Consider the following 16,644-nt stretch of genomic DNA (forward strand, 5'->3'; position numbering starts at 1 on the left):
AGTGAGACCTTGTCTCGAAAGAAAAAAAAAAAAGAAAAGAAAGAAATTTCATACAGCAAATATGTAGTTAAGAAGAAACAAACACAAAATTCAACTTCATTGGAGAGCTCCCTAATTTTATTTTTAAGGGGTCATGAAAATGTATTTTTGAATTTGTTTTTTTCCCAGAGCCTTTTAAATGAATACTTTATGGGCACCATCTCATTAATCTTTTCTTACTGTGCAGAATATAATTACTTCTGTTTTACATTTGAAGAAACATATTTATGGTCTATTTTGATGTAGAGTTTTGCTGTAGTTCAGTGAACATGAATTAGGAATAAAGCTGAGACAATCTGGCCCCATTTACCAAAACATGGACAGGACTGTAAATTTCATTGGCAAAGTGTAAAAGGAGACACAACATGCTTTTGTGTACTTTTTTGGTAAGTGAACTGAAATGATAGATGTCAAATGTGAGCAGTATATTTCTTACTCTGCCCCAGTTTCTGAATACATATAACTTTGTGAAAATACATTGAGCTTTATATGTGTGGGGGGATTTGCATACTTTTTTAAAAAAAATTACAAAAGATACTTTTACGAAACAGTTGGTATATAGCAAAGAAAATAAATAGCAATGACTTAAAATTTGTCTTAATGAGAAAACTAACACTTGCTAAGCAATGTTTTACCTTTGGGAAGCTCCACGCACATTTTATTTTTGCTTTCATTGATTAAAACATTTCTGAACTTCGTTGTTTAGGATACATTTTTAGGCAGTGGGGCATTTTGTTGTTGTTGTTGTTATTGTTTTGAGACAGAGTTTTGCTCTTGTTGCCCAGGCTGAAGTGTAATGGTTCAATCTCAACTTACCACAACCTCCACCTCCTGGGTTCAAGCAATTCTCCTGCCTCAGCCTCCCAAGTAGCTGTGATTACAGGCATGTGCCACTATGCCCCGGCTGATTTTGTATTTTCAGTACGGATGGGGTTTCTCCATGCTGGTCAGGCTGGTCTCACACTTCCGACTTCAGGTGATCTGCCCCGCTAGGCCTCCCAAAGTTCTGGGATTACAGGTATGAACCACTGTGCCTGGCAGCAGTAGGGCATTCTTATAGCTGTCCCCAGGAGCAATAAAACGTATTCATGTTAGATGAATATTATCTTTGAGAATCATCAAAAGCCACCTGATGCCAAGTCTAGAAATTTGCCACAGCTTTAACAGAGAAAGCATGTACTCTAGAAAGATACAGAAGAATCAGTACATGACACATTTAAAATGGGAAACTATGAAGATATGTATCCAGCAGTTAAAAAAAAATGAAAATTATTTATTCCCACATCGTTTGTCAGTGCAAATATCTTAGAATCAATCTTAATTCCCAAACATTGGAGAATAGGTTAGTAAACAATATACACAATGTAAATATAGTTGTAAGGTGAATGAGGAAGAACCCTGTGAACTGATATGGAGTAATTTCCAGGGCATAACCATTAAGTGAAAATAAATAAATAAATAAATAAGAGAGAGAGAGAGACTCTGCAGTAAGTTATCTGTCATGTAATATCTATCTGTCTTTTTTCATATATATATATTCCATATATATATATATATATATTCCATATATATATATATATATTCCATATATACATATATCCCTTTTGTGAAAAACAAAAAGAACAATAGAAAAAACTAACCGGAATGAATGAGCTTGTTTGCCTGTAGGTGATGAGTGAGAATGGGATGGAAAGAATGAGAAATGGGAGCACAGTAGAAGGGACAATGAGAGAGTGAAACTTCTATAAATTCGCCTTTTGGGGTGTCATTTTTAGAACCAAGCTAATATTTCATATTCTCAAAACATTAAAACAATTAATTTAAATCAACAGGTCATATGAAGGAATCAAAAATGAGGCCAAAAAAGAAATGTTCCTTATTTCAAATAAATATCATAAACACATTGAAGGAGTTGCAGGAGAAAATAACTAACCTAATTAATTTTAGACAACAGTATTTTGACTATGTACTCTAAGTGAATTAAAACTCTACACAACTGGATGAGCATGGTGGCTCATGCCTGTAATCCCAGAACTTTGGGAGGCCAAGGTGGGAAGATCACATGGTCAGGAGATCGAGACCACCCAGGCTAACACAGTGAAACCCCATCTCTACTGAAAAAGAAAAATACAAAAAATTAGCTGGGTGTGGTGGTGGGCACCTGTAATCTCAGCTACTCAGGAGGCTGAGGCAGGAGAATCGCTTGAACCCAGGAGGCAGAGGTTGTAGTAAGCCAAGATTGCACCACTGAACTCCAGCCTGGGAGACAGAGTGAGACTCCGTCTCAAAAAAACAAAAACAAAAAACAAAAAAACAAACAAACAAACAAAAACAAACAAAAAAACTGTACACAACTGTTACACTCTCATTAGTAAATTGTTTTTTACATAAATATAAACGACTAATGTTGAGACTATGTGTATTCCAGAATTGAGCAAATACATGAATATAACGTGGATAGTGAGAGCCAGATTTCTTACTATTAAATAAAAGAGTTTTAAATAATCTAAAATGAAACTTGTGGTATAGGATCAGAACTAAAGGTATTAGGATAAACTAATTGTTTTTTAAATAGATAAATATAAAATGTAAATATGCATGTGTTTCCTTACATATGTTTACTAGCTCTTTTTATTGAGAAGACCTAGAAACAATGGCATACCAGTGCAAGGAGAACACCTGTTATCCAGATAATGATTTCTAAACACCATTATCCAACAGAAAGAAATAATGCTTTTTAGAGCAAGCTATGTTACTGGACTGGTACATTGAATGGATAAGGTAAGACTGGAACATTTTGTGGTCTCAGAAAGTAAGGAAGTCTTAAAAAGTGGTGGAATGTCAAAGAAAATAAAAGTCAACATGAGGAGGCTCCCATGTCCAATTTTAGGACAATCAGAGCAAGAAAATAGAAGATCATAGTAATGCATGATAACCTATACTCTGATTGATTAATTAATTATAACCTAAAATCAAGCATATATCCATGAGTCCATACTAGTAAGTAAACAATTAAACAAAGAAATAAACAGAGGAAGAGAGAAAGCTGTCTCTGAAGATAAAAGTAAAGGGAAAAATAACTTTCTAGGAAAGACCTAAACATCACCCTAAATAGATGATCACATAGTTCGTATTGCCAGAGGTAAAAAATAACTATATATGTAACTTCTGAAGTAATACACTGAGTAAGGAAAAAACCCCATTATTTATGTGTTATTTCTGCCAGAAATTTCTAAACTGAATTTAATCATGAGAAAACACGTCAAACACAATTTGAAGGATAGCTTACAAAGCAATTGGCAAGGACTCAAGAAAGATAAAGATTTGAGGAAGTGTTCCAGATGAAAAGAGATTATACACTTTATAAAGGCTTTACTGAGATAATTAATATAACTTAAACAAGTTAATTCATTTAGGTAGTAGTATTTGTCAATGATAATTTCTGGGTTTGATCATTGGTTGTGGTTATCTAAAATGTCAACATTAGGGAAAGCTGGGTAAAGTTTCCAAGAAAATCCTAAGTATTATCTATGCAACTTTCCAAGCTTAAAATTATTTCAAAATAAAAAATTTATAAGTATTAATGTTAAACACACACACACAAATACACACACACAGACACATGCAATGGAGCAATTATCTGTAAGACATGAAGACAAACCAGTGGTTCTAATCTCTAGATCACAAAGCATAATGGAGTGATACTAAGACAGCACAGCAGAAGACTGGCCAACCTCGCAGTCCATCATCACAGAGAGAAAAATTCTCAGCATAACATGTTTGAATATGACAAATAGTATCAAACAGCAGACACAGTAATTTTATATTTTAAAAGACCAGCAGACACTGTAATTTTATATTTTAAAAGACTATATTTCCATGTCAGGATTGGATACAGATATAAACCATATTTGTTTCTCTTACACAGATACTTATAAAACTTGACATCACTTAAATGCAAAGGATAATGATAAGTTAGTACCAAAAAGATCCACACTACATAATGTAATAGCTTACACTGAGATAGAGGACCTGATATTTTCACTTGTTACATAACAAGTTGTAAATATGTAGTTACACACACTGTGTCCATTTGTTGGCAACCACTGGACAAGGCAGACTCGGAGAAGTTGGCTACCAGAGCTGAACTAAGTCTGAGAATTTAAACCAAATATTCCAGATCTACACAACTGTAAAAATGTATGAAGTGCATATCAATTCTGAATATCTACATACCAGAGTTCAGAAATCAGGAAGAGATAATGAAGCGAGTTAACAGAGAGAAACCAAGAAGACGATGAGTGTCCTCAACTTGAGATCAGTAAGACAGAAAGAAGCAACTATGCATCATGAGCCATACAAGCAACTCCAAAGGGAAGGAACGTGCTTCCCAGGACAGAATGTTTAGTGATTTATGGATTAGGCTGTTCCTGCATTGCTACAAGGAAATATTTGACACTGTGTAACTCACAAAGAAAATAAGTTTAATTGGCTCATGGTTCTGCAGGCTATACAAGAAGCATAGCAGCATCTGTTTCTGAAGAGGCCTGAGGAAGCTTACAATCACTTTTGGAGGCAAAGCAGGAGAATAGGTTTCTCATATGGTGAGAACAGGAATGAGAGTTGGGGGTAGGGGAGGTGCCACACAGTTTTAAATTACCAGATCTCACAAGAGAACTCATTATCAGGAAGGCAGCATGAAGCCATGAGGGATCTGCTCCCATGACCCAAACATTTCCCACCAGACCCCACCTCCAGCATTACCGATTAAATTCAACATGTGATTTGGATAGGAACCAATATCCAAACTATATCAGTATAAGAAAAAAATATTGTAGCTTCCTTTTCATTTGCTAGCTTCTCACATTTTTAATTTATATTTTTAAGAATGTTTTATGATGAATATTACACCCAAGTTTCTATATATAATTTATAAAGAAATATGCAAATACGAAAGTTACTAAAACTTTTTCTAGTGATAAGAATGTGATTAAAAAAGAAATGTTGCTGATATTTCTTGTTCTATTTCTATTTGGTAAGCTGTATATATTAATGTTTGCACTTTGACATATGTAGATTACATTTTGATTACAATAAGGGAAAACGTTTTTAGTAATTTGGGTTAGAAGTTTTCCAAATAAGATATAGGTAAAATCAGATGTAAGAACTATTCTGCATGAAATTTTCAAGGTGAGTTTGTCTGCCCCAGCTGGCTTGTCATGTCTACTCTTCTCTCTCTGCCTAGCCACAGAGAACTATATACACTGTTTAAGAATTAGAACAATAAATGCAATATTTGTAAACTGGCCTATGATCTCTGACCTCTGGCCTAGAATTATGTTTATAGCAGGTTGAAAGCAGGATTGAGATCACAGGTGACAATCCTGACAAAAAAGTAGGTCACAGACTGAGACGTAAACCTTATTCCTTGACAAGGTAGGGTCAGAAACTAAGTTGGCCATAGAAATACTAATCAGAAAATATTTATATCTGTGACTGCAGAAGTTACAGGAAATATGTCCACACATATACTCTGCTTAGATAAAAATGCATTCTAAATTGGCAACCTGGATAGCTGTGTGTGAAGAATAGCTTCTTCCTGAGATCGTTTGGGTCCAGCAACCTCCATGTCTGGAACATTAATCTTTCGCCATGAGACCATCTCTGCTCAGCAGGAATCCATACAATATAAAAATATATCTTTAAAACTCAACAAGATTTAGCATTCAAAGTCTGTGTCTCTCACCTTAGCTTTTGGCCCACGTATCCATTGCAAATAACTTACAGAAGATAATATTTGTACATTTTTGTGAAATTACCTTTTGAAAGGATAACTCAATATGCAACTGTGTGAGAGGCCATCTGAAGAGTAAGAGGGAGTCTAGAAGCAGGGCTGGAGAAATGCCCTCCCCTATCAGCAGGAACAGTTCAAACAGCTCTGTGAGGTGGCCTCATGTGTTAGTCAAGAAGCCACAGAGCTCTACAAAAGAAAGAAAGGAAACTCAGGAAGCTGCACCATGGGCTGGCAGAAGATGCCAGTGGCTTATTTTGGACCAGGGGTAGTCCATTTCCGTCAATCAGTCTGGAGAATGCCTTCCCTTCTAAAAATCACATTTCAAAAAAAAAAAAATTGGTCACATCTTTGGCTGAATGTATTTACTGTGGGTAAATCATCTGGTACTAAGAAATGGTAGCCAAAGGTTACTGTTTAGAGTCATTTTTTATAGAAAAAAAATTTGCTCCAAGGTTAACTAAAAGAAAAGGAAAGAAAGGAAGAAAAGAAGGAAATAAAAAGAATGATATTTCAGAATGAAATAAATTATTTTCAGCTTACCCTGGAAAATCTAATTTCTTCCAGCAATATTCCTCTCCAGTAAAATGAGAGTTAATGATAAATAATTTGGGTGTTTTCATGAAGTATAGCATATCTAATAAGCTTTTGAGTAGTGTCCTGAATTCCTGGAAGCACTGTCAAATACTATGTATCACACATGTTAACAAGAGCTTACTTATTCATGTACATATAAATCAGGATGGTTAGGCAGTCCCTTACAGGATTTTAAGTTTTAAAAATGAAATAAAAAACAACTCAGAACAGCACCGAAAAGGCCTGCTCTGGTTGACCAGTGAGTATCACAAACAAACAAACATTTTTCATGTTGTAACCTCACACAACACCTCTGTCCACTCCTCCCACCTCTTGCTTCTAAACAGTTGTTCTAGACAGGAATCCTGGCTATAACTCAGTCTTCCTCAGGCAGGGTCCCGTCTAAGACAGGTAAGGACCACAGCATTACCTGTCTGCACAACCATGCACTTCTCAAAGATAGTTAAAGATACTCTTATCTATTTCATAGTCTAATCATAAATCCCATTTGCCATCATCAAGTGGTGATTGTAGATTCACCAGTAGAGCTCAGGGTTTCTCTAATAACTACCTGGCTAGGGAAAAGTTTTGTGCTCTGATCTCAGCATAGTCAGAAAGAGCAAATATTAAACTCAGTAGCTCAAGTTGAAGAAAAGACATTGCTCTCCTTAATCAATGCTTTTTATTAGTATCAGACTATCATTCTTTCTCACAGACACCCTTCTAATCCTTCCTTTTGCATAGGGTCTCTTTTCATCATATTATGTTTATCCATGAAGTGAACATGTCTCTCTCCCCTACTTATTAACAGACTCTTTCAGTCAAGCAAGTGATTTTATTCTTTCTTATTACCAGTCTACTGCAAAACACACACGTAAACATAAACATAGAACAGTGCAGACAAATGTTGCTTGCTTAAAAGAAAAAAAATACATATATATATATATATTTAAAATATTTTTGTGAACCCTGCATTTTGATGTTTAATTTGATTCCATTCCTGCTATTCAGACTTACGAACATTCATTTTTTCAGGTTCTGCCATTTTCTTGTTGTTAGGAAGTACCTTGGACAAGTTTGAGCAGAGGAAAGAATCAGCCTTTCTGTCTCTATGGTCCTTGTCTCCTTCACATTCTCCGACTGCACATGTGACCCTGACATTTCTCACTGCTCAAAGAGTCCAGATCTCCTACAGAAATGAGTTTTGCTCCTACTAATTCTGTTTCTAGAAAGTATGTCAATACTTTGTTCCAAGCCAGACACTCTCCATAATATACTAATAGCATTCATTTAGACCTTAAACACAAATCTAACCAAGAATTTTGCACAGCATCATCTTGAAATAACAGTTTCTCACCTACCTAGATGTGTTATAATTAGACAGCCCAGATATACATAGCATTAGAGGATAAGGAGAGTAGAGAGAAGACTTCAGATTTAGGTGTGTTGTTTCATTCAGAATTCTTGATATGTTTCTAATAATTTCAATGTGCTTCACATGCATGGAATGACATTAAGGCTATCACTTTACCATCGTCAAATATAAACGATCAAATGGTGATGATTTATCTGCTACTGCTAATCTTTCATTCCATATATCATTTATTTTAAAGGTTTTTAAAATATAAAGTAACAAATATTCTTGCATAAAGCTCACAGTGACATCATAGAAAAAAGTTGGCAAGGAGATATTTATTACATCTCAGTGTAGTATTTGTATTGATGAGTACCCACTTTCAGTCCCGAATATCTGCTGTTATATCCTAACATCACTGGTCAGATTAAATTTCAGACATACAGCTCTGTCAGCCTTCATAGTCACAATAGAAGTATTCATATTTAAATTCAAGAACTTTCTGGCAACCAGTATGAACAGATTGCTAATTTTTTTTTACCCCCGAGGAATTTGCATCATTCATATGTTATGCTAAAAGTATGATTTTCAGTCATCTATTTTCTGTTCTCATTTGCTAGTGTTAATAGATACAATGTTATTTGTTTATTTTGTGAGTTGATTTTCAACAAGGAACAGCTTTCTCACATTTCTCCATTAAATAGGAATAGCAGAACATACAGTCATATTTCATACTGTGATAGGGGACTTTAATGGTCATCTGCTTTATCTGATCAACATGGTCAGGCACATGTATCTGCCCTGAATAATGCACTATAACTAACAGAGAAAGATCTAATCCTCAAATTCACTTCACTGGGTGATAAACAGAGTTTCTGCTTCTCCAATATTATGCTTTAATCTGAGACCTGGGAACTTCATCAATTTTTTCCAGAGTCATACCATTTTTTTTTTCTTACTTTCCAGAAGAGAGTAAATAGGGTTGTGAAATTAGTATTGCTCCAGGTCCCCGTATTTTGTTACTCACCAACAATGTGTCTTCAGGCAATTCGCTTACTTGGTCTCTCTGGGCCCAAATCATCAACACCCAGACTGTGTATGATGATATCTGCTGTATGAATTGATGGTGAAGTCTAAAAAGAAAATATATGAAAGTAATTTATAAAATGCTAAGTGACATATGTGTATATATATATATATATATATATATATATATATACACACACACACACACACATATATATGCAATTCAAGTAGGTAAAAAAAATACTGTATGAGTATGTCACTTATCTAGAGAGATCTTTAAGATTTTATCTTGGAACACAACAGGAACTGGGAGAATATCCCTTACCTACAGCCAGCAAATTAAAGTAGAGAACATCAAATCTCATGCATTCTGGTCATAAGAACCTGTGCACAAACCTGGGGTGGCTGGGGAGCGTGAAAAATGGATTACAAAGTCAATCTGTGTGAATCAAAATAGAAAGCAAAGTGGACATATGAACTAGTGGTAATTCATGTAGGAAATCAGAAAATGGGTTGAGAAAATAAAGCCAAAGTTTTTAAAATTGGGAAATGAGAACTGGGAGAAATTAATTTCCAGGAGAACAGACAGTTGTAAAATTGCTAGTTCTGTGTCTGCAATACAGAACAACAGATGTTTTAAATTCCCGGACTTCTGTTGTGAAAGCTGGTGGTACCTGCTACCTAACCCAAGATCCACTATGGTCTTGAGATGGCATTCGTAAGCAGCCTTTTCTAAAGCATCTCAGATGCTGACCCTACGAGGTTGAGCAATCAGTCACGCTCTGTACCAAACGGTGGCCTTTGAATATTGTGTTCTGGCATGTGTTCTCCTTTCCTCCCTGCTCCATTCCTCCCTCACTCCTGCTCCCCGGGACTGCATGCACTAAAAAAGTAGCAGCAGATTTTTAAAATGTAACCATATGACTTCACTGGGAAAACTTACCTAAGAGAGTGAATATGAGGGAAAGGATATGGTTCTTCCAGAACAAGGGCTGGTGTACGTCCAGCCTGCCAGGTATTGAGAGGCTGAGGAGTAAGTTAGGGTAGGTGAGGTGAGGCTCTTGCTTCACCTGACTTACTACAGAATTAGGCTGCAGGGGAGCGCTGAATACTATACAATATCTCTTTCTTGCCCCTACATATTTTCCCCTCTCATTGATTGGAATATGGAGTTTGATGAGAATCTATTGCAAATTTATCCTTCCAACTATACCCACGCAGTACTAGCATCAGCGATTCTTCTGAAAAAGTGCTTCAGATTTTTATTTCAATCTGCATTTGGCAGGATGAGTTTGGGGGCACATCTAGAAAAGGTAGTTTGAAAAATGTCAAATCTATTATCTCTTCCAGTTCTGTAATCTAAAAGTAGTATTTTAAATACCTAAGTGACTTGAAAACCTATTAGCATGAAGGAGAGAAATTAGCTTATTGGCTCTAAAATTGGAGCAAAGCTCAGTATGGAAAATCCCTGCTATCCTAGGTTTTTTTGTCTCCTGAGTGCTGAAGTTGTCATTACTAGAGAATTGTACGCCCGTTTTTGAAGGAGCAAATTTCCACAATGATTTAAGTAATAAGGAATAACCATTATGAAGTGTTTACTTCATAACAGTCCCCAAATAATGTACATGGAATGGGGTAGTCTAATATATTTAATGGCCACACCTTTCCTTTTTAAATTTTTTTTTCTCTCATTATCAAGGAAATTGTATAGACAGGCTTGAACCTAAACGTGTTTTAGCTTTAAACCTGTTGAACTTATCTATGCCCAATCAACAAATTCTAAGCTACCCACACATAAAGAGGAGAAACAGGGCATAAATTGTCACATACCCCATTTTCCAAGGTGCTTATGAATGTTGAACATTTCTGTCATTCTGCTCTAAAAGTGAGACCAGATGTCCCTGAAAAGTTCTGCCCAACAATTTTCAGTGGGATAAAAAGCTTTACACACATCCTTATTACTTTTTTGCTTGTCAAGTGAAGAGTATTGAAAATCCAGGGTGGGTGAAAAAGTAAGTGGACATATCTTTTGTGCAGTTACCAGTTCTCTCTCCCTCATTTTCCTCAAGACAGTAGCTTGTCAGCAACCCACTTACCCTCGACTAGTTTCCTAAGTCTGTTAAAAACAGCTGTTGGGATGACATGTAGCGTTTCCTTTGTGCTCATTTCAAATTTTATTCTGTCTCCATTTGTTAATTTGATCACATTATTGAAACTTCGGCACAGACTCTTTCACGATTCTCATTGTCTGTCCATGGTCCTAATAACATATGGTAATATTTTTCTAATTATACTCCCTGCAAAATATCAAAAGCTGTAATCCTCATATGGTCAGTATGTGCAATGCAACCTATCCACACGTTGTTCTAACATACAAAGTTTGTTCTAACATACAAAAGTTTTTGTTCTAACATACAAAAACACTTAATATAGGTATAGACTTAACATGCAGTGTGTCTCCAGAGACACATTAGTAACTCTACCTGATACTGTACTGTGATTCTCTCTGTATTTCTCTTCTTCACCTGTTTGAAATTATTTATTTTGGCCAGCCGCGGTGGCTCACGCCTGTAATCCCAGCACTTTGGGATGCTGAGGTGGGTGGATCACAAGGTCAGGAGGTTGAGACCATCCTGGCAAACACGGTGAAACCCTGTCTCTACTAAAAATACAAAAAATTAGCCAGGCATGGTGGTGGGTGCCTCTGGTCCCAGCTACTTAGGTGGGAATGGTGTGAACCCAGGAGGCGGAGCTTGCAGTGAGTCAAGATTGTGCCACTGCACTCCAGCCTGGGTGACAGAGAGAGACTCCGTCTCAAAAAAAAAAAAAATTGTTTATTTTACCTATGCCTTGGTTTTCAACTATGTTGGGATCTTGTTCTGTTCAATAAAGTAAGATTCGATTATATCCAGATATAGTACAATTTCTACTATTTTATGGTACATCTTGAACTGACAGAGTCAAGGAACTTTATTATCTGTGCCAAAACAGTAAATTCTGTAACTATACCTCATTCCCCCCATTTACTCTAGTGTCTTTTAAATACTCACTTAGAGATTTTACTTTATCAGACTGTGGTTATCTCTTTTTTCTTATTCACATTGAACTCTAGTTTTTTGCATTTACTCAAGCACGTCAAGCATTTCTTTGCATTAAAATAAATGATATAAAGTAGGAAGTCAGGGAGCCCCCAACAAGTATCATAATCACCTATGAACAATAGCCTCAATATAGCTGACAGGATCCTTCCACATCTCTCATAGGTGCCAGAGGGTATTTCTATAGATCAACATAAACTACAGCTGACCGTTGAACAACAACATGGGTTTGAACAGCACAGGTCCACTTATGCATAAAAGTTATGTTGAGTATGCCTGCCTCTTCTGCTTCTCCTTTTACCTTCTTCACCTCGGCCACTCCTGCGATAGCAAAACCAACCCCTCTTCTTCCTCCTCCTCACCCTACTTAATGTGAAGATGATGAGGATGAAGACCTATATGAAGATCCCATCTCTACTTAAAGAATAGTAGATATATTTTCTCTTCCTTATGGTTTTCTTAAGAACAATTTGTTTTTTCTAGCTTACTTAATTGTAAGAATACAATATATGATGCATATAACACAAAAACACATGTTTTACAACTGTTTATGTTGTCAGTAAGGTTTCTGGTCAATAGCAGGTTATTAGTAGTAAAGCTTTTAGGGAGTCAAAAGTTATACACAGATTTTTAACTATGCACAGTGTTGGCACCTCTAACCCCTGCATTGTTCAAGGGTCAACTGTAGTTGGACATCAGAAAGTGAATATGAGGGGATTATCCTTTTATGTTTTTCAAACCTTGTTGGTAACTGGGCATATGGATCAAATAATTTGTGTGTGTATATATCTATATCTATATCTATATCTATATCTATATACACACACACATATATATGTTTTACATTTAGCTTTGTTAATCACTATCTTGGCTTTATTTCAGCAGAGCTCAAACATAGCCCAATATAGCATAAAAGATCATTCTTTCTAACTTTGTAATAAAATCTGTATCCTAAAGTTATTCATAAAGCAAGAAATTAAAATTTTTCAAAATAAGTAGAAATAAAGGAGATTAAGTGTAACAGATATCAGTTGTGCAGAGACAAAGAAAGCGTATAAATGGATCATTGATAAGTGTCAAGATGAGAAAGAACATCCAGAAAGTACTTAGAGGGCACAGAACACACACACACACACACACACACACACACATATTTTAAGCCACTGCAGGATACCATTGGTTAGAGAGGCTATTGGACCTCATTAATATAATGCACCAATGAGGTTAGTGAACAAAAAACATGTACTAAGGGTATTTTTTTCTGTAAAGATTGATACATTTATTTTCATAGTGTAATAAAATATTACAGTTTTTGTTTTTAGTTATGCTAAAGAATAAATTCATTTCAGTTAGGTGCCATTGTCTGGTTTCAGTTCCTTAATTCATAAGCTGTATCTTACCCTAGAAAAGCTATACAGGCTTTATGACTTTTAGTTTTTTCCTCTATAAAATGAGGAGTTTAGGGCTAAATCTATTATAGCTAAGATTCTTCCCAGCTTTTTTAAAATGAAGTTTTGACTTATGGAAAAATTGTCAAGATAGTACAGAGAAATCTTATATACTTCACACCCATTTCCCCTATTATTAACAACTTACACTGAGATGGCATATTTGTCACAATTAATGAGCCAACACTGATACATTATGATTAGCTGAAGTCTGTACTTTATTCACATTGTCTAACTGTATGCCTAATATCTTTGTGTGCTACCAGATCCCATCCAATATACCACATTGCCTTGGTTGTCATGTCTCTTTAGACTCCTTTTGCTTGTGAGTTTCTCAAACTTTCATTGTTTTTGATGACCTTGTTAGTTTTGAGGAGTATTGCTCATTTTGTGCAACAATTCTCAAATCATACACCTATGTTTTAAAAATAATTCTTTATAGGCTATCTTTGTAAAATAATGCTTGGCACATAGCAAGTAATTAGTAGTACATGAATGAATGAAAAACTAGATATTTCATTTATTTGTAGGAAATAATATATTCATAATAGGCATAAAGCATTTCTTTGGTCTGGATGCCAATACCGTATTGACACTACGTTATTCCAGTGTTACAAAAACAAAACTGAAATATTTGGTTATTTTTTTTTCTTTCTGAGTCAAATTGAGCAACATCTTAGAAAGAAACTAATTTAGGATTTTAAAGAGAAAAACTATCATTGGGAGGTATCTCATGGTAGTAGAAATGGAAGTGTGGGAAAATAAAGGACATTCTAAAAAATACCGTGATTCCCAAATCATTGCATTTCTATCATCCTATTTGTCCACACAATCAGTGGAAGGAATGCAAATATGGATAAGGGAAAAGATATATATATATACACACACACAAAAAAAAAACTGAGGATACAGTACTCCATTGGAATCAGAAAAGAAATGAAATTAGATTATTCTGCCTACAGAGCAACAAAGTGTTGGAAATGGAGTTATGCTAAACATAACCTTTTCCTAACCTTTATTCAAGGTAGTAGTTGAAAATTCTCTTTTCACACATAATTTAATCATGCAATTACCTCAGAGGAAAAAAGATAACGAATACAACCTTGACAATGAAATTTTTTGAAGCAGCCTTTTCTCTTTCTAAAAATCTAGGTCCACTAGATATAATTTTACACTAAATACAGTGCTAAATTCTCTGACAAGAAAATGGACAATTGCTATGCAGATTAACCATGTGTTGATTCATATACTTTTTCCTAATTCAAAAATGTGATAGCTCTTTACAGAGCATTTGGTTTAAATCACTATCATTTCAATTATGAGCTTAGCTGGGTAATAAAACAATAGGCTTTTCCTCAATAGACTACTATTCAGTTTGCGTAATTTACTTTAAATATTAAGTTTAAAGGAAAAAGGAATTTGCTCTCTTTTCAGTTCTTTCAGGCTGCAATATTTTACCATAATACAACAAACTAATAATTATCAATCCTTAAATGCCTTTTGTTGCAAATTAGTTTTAGAAAAGCAATTTAAAACTTCCTTCATTTTTCTCAGTAGACCACAAGATAACATTCTTTTAATTGCAGGGATTCAAATGCCTGATACTTTCCATTTTTAGTACAACATATTGACTTTTGCTGTAATTATTCCATTTTGTACTTTGCTAGAGATATTTACTTCATTGCTACTCTATTTCAGATAAACTAAGGAGCACAGATTCTTATTCATCCAACAAAAATTATTGAGTGTTCTCTTTGTGCCATGATTAAAAGTGCTTATAAGAGATACACAGAGGTAAAAAGGTCTGTTTTCTAACCCCTCAACTGGACTCTCAGAGGCTAATGCAGCAGAAGAGATAATTTGCATCATTATAGCAGAGTACCTCTTGCTTTATCTGCATATGTGGCTTTTCTCTTAGTGCATGCAGCTAATGCTACTTAACACCCAAGGGAAAGAAAAACAGAATGAAAATCTATATTAATTCTTAACATGAATAAACTCAGCTGGCTTAATTATAATTCACTACTTATTTTGAACAAATATAAAATAACAGAAAATGCAATAAAAGTAAAGCATAAAGGAATAATTTGGATCTGAAAGTGTTGATTTTCTGGGGAAACTAAATTTTTACCTATTAAACAATATGAAAAAGAGACTAAAAATTCAATTAGGATCCAAGAAAATGCGTAAATTCTTATGATCCCAGGTTTGTGAGGAGTTTTCCTAGAGGCAATGATATGAACTAAGTGATTTCATAATTGGAAATAATTATCATAAAAGTGCAGAAATGTCTTCTCCTCTTCATAAGTGAGTTTCTGGGAAATCAGGTTTTGTAATTCAGTAAAGCAGTAGGAAGGTACCCCAGGTCAGAGCTAGGCCAAAATAAAGTTTATGATTAAAGAAAATCTGAGAATTGAAAGAAGTGCTTTGGATCAAGAAAGAGTAAGTTGAAATAGCAAGCATCCGAATATAAACAAGGGGAAGTTTTAAAGTCAATAGTCTGAGGTTGATATGAGCATAAAGGTAGGATTCTAATTGAGATCATAATAGGGGTAACAGTGAGTGATGTAAACGAGGCTGTATAGAAGATAAGAAAGTACAATAGTCATTAACAATGATAGGGACAAAAAGAGCATTTTGTTATTAAGAATTCACAGGGATGGTTGCATGCTCACTCACACACAAATAATCTAAATCTAATCACTTAAGCTGATAAATACAACAATTAGCATAAGATTAATTTTGACACTGTTTCAACCACTGGTCTTTAACCACCGAAAAATCTAACATGTAAGTGACAAAATGAGATTAGCACCTTTAGTCTTGCTAAATATCGATGATCCATGGTGATTCAGAATGGCAGCAACTTATGTCATGCAACTCTGATCTCTAGAAAACTTTGAGATGCTAATTGTAAAGCCAAAACTCTGATTTTCTTTCTCATTGGAAGGAAGTTTTTACATAGTGAAAAGTAGATACAACATAATAAATAGAATACCAAACCAAAATCAAGGGATTAAGCATGAGAGGAAAGCAAATCTGATATCATAAGGAACACAATCTGAGATTTTATTTTACAGGAAAAGCTCAGCAGCTCAGAACCCTCCAGGAAGCAAAGTAACATTATAGTTGGACAACCATAGATTCAAAAAGCCCCAATTTGTCGCTTACTGTCATATGTCCTTAAGGAAGTTATTTACCTCTGTGAGTCTAAGTTTCTTTTATATTAAAAGAGATTAAGACAACAGATCATTTCATTTGGGAATAAAATGGGAAAAATAGACAAGCAAGTGCTTTACACTGATGTCCAAG

General features: G+C 35.0%; 1 long non-coding RNA gene across 2 annotated transcripts in view; it reads right to left on the reverse strand.

Annotated features, from left to right (window-relative positions):
* Positions 1-668: 668 nt before the first annotated feature.
* LOC139356965 (uncharacterized) overlaps positions 669-16,644 on the reverse strand; it is a 46,665-nt gene continuing 30,689 nt past the window's right edge. For both annotated transcript variants that reach the window (XR_011609534.1, XR_011609533.1), the window contains exons 4-6: positions 8,788-8,893; positions 5,859-6,019; positions 669-1,220 (exon numbers count right to left, since the gene is read on the reverse strand). This is a non-coding gene — a long non-coding RNA (uncharacterized lncRNA). The remainder of the gene's footprint in view (positions 1,221-5,858; positions 6,020-8,787; positions 8,894-16,644) is intronic.

The sequence above is a fragment of the Macaca nemestrina genome, chromosome 11 (assembly GCF_043159975.1).
Source record: "Macaca nemestrina isolate mMacNem1 chromosome 11, mMacNem.hap1, whole genome shotgun sequence".
Classification (NCBI taxonomy): Eukaryota; Metazoa; Chordata; class Mammalia; order Primates; family Cercopithecidae; genus Macaca; species Macaca nemestrina.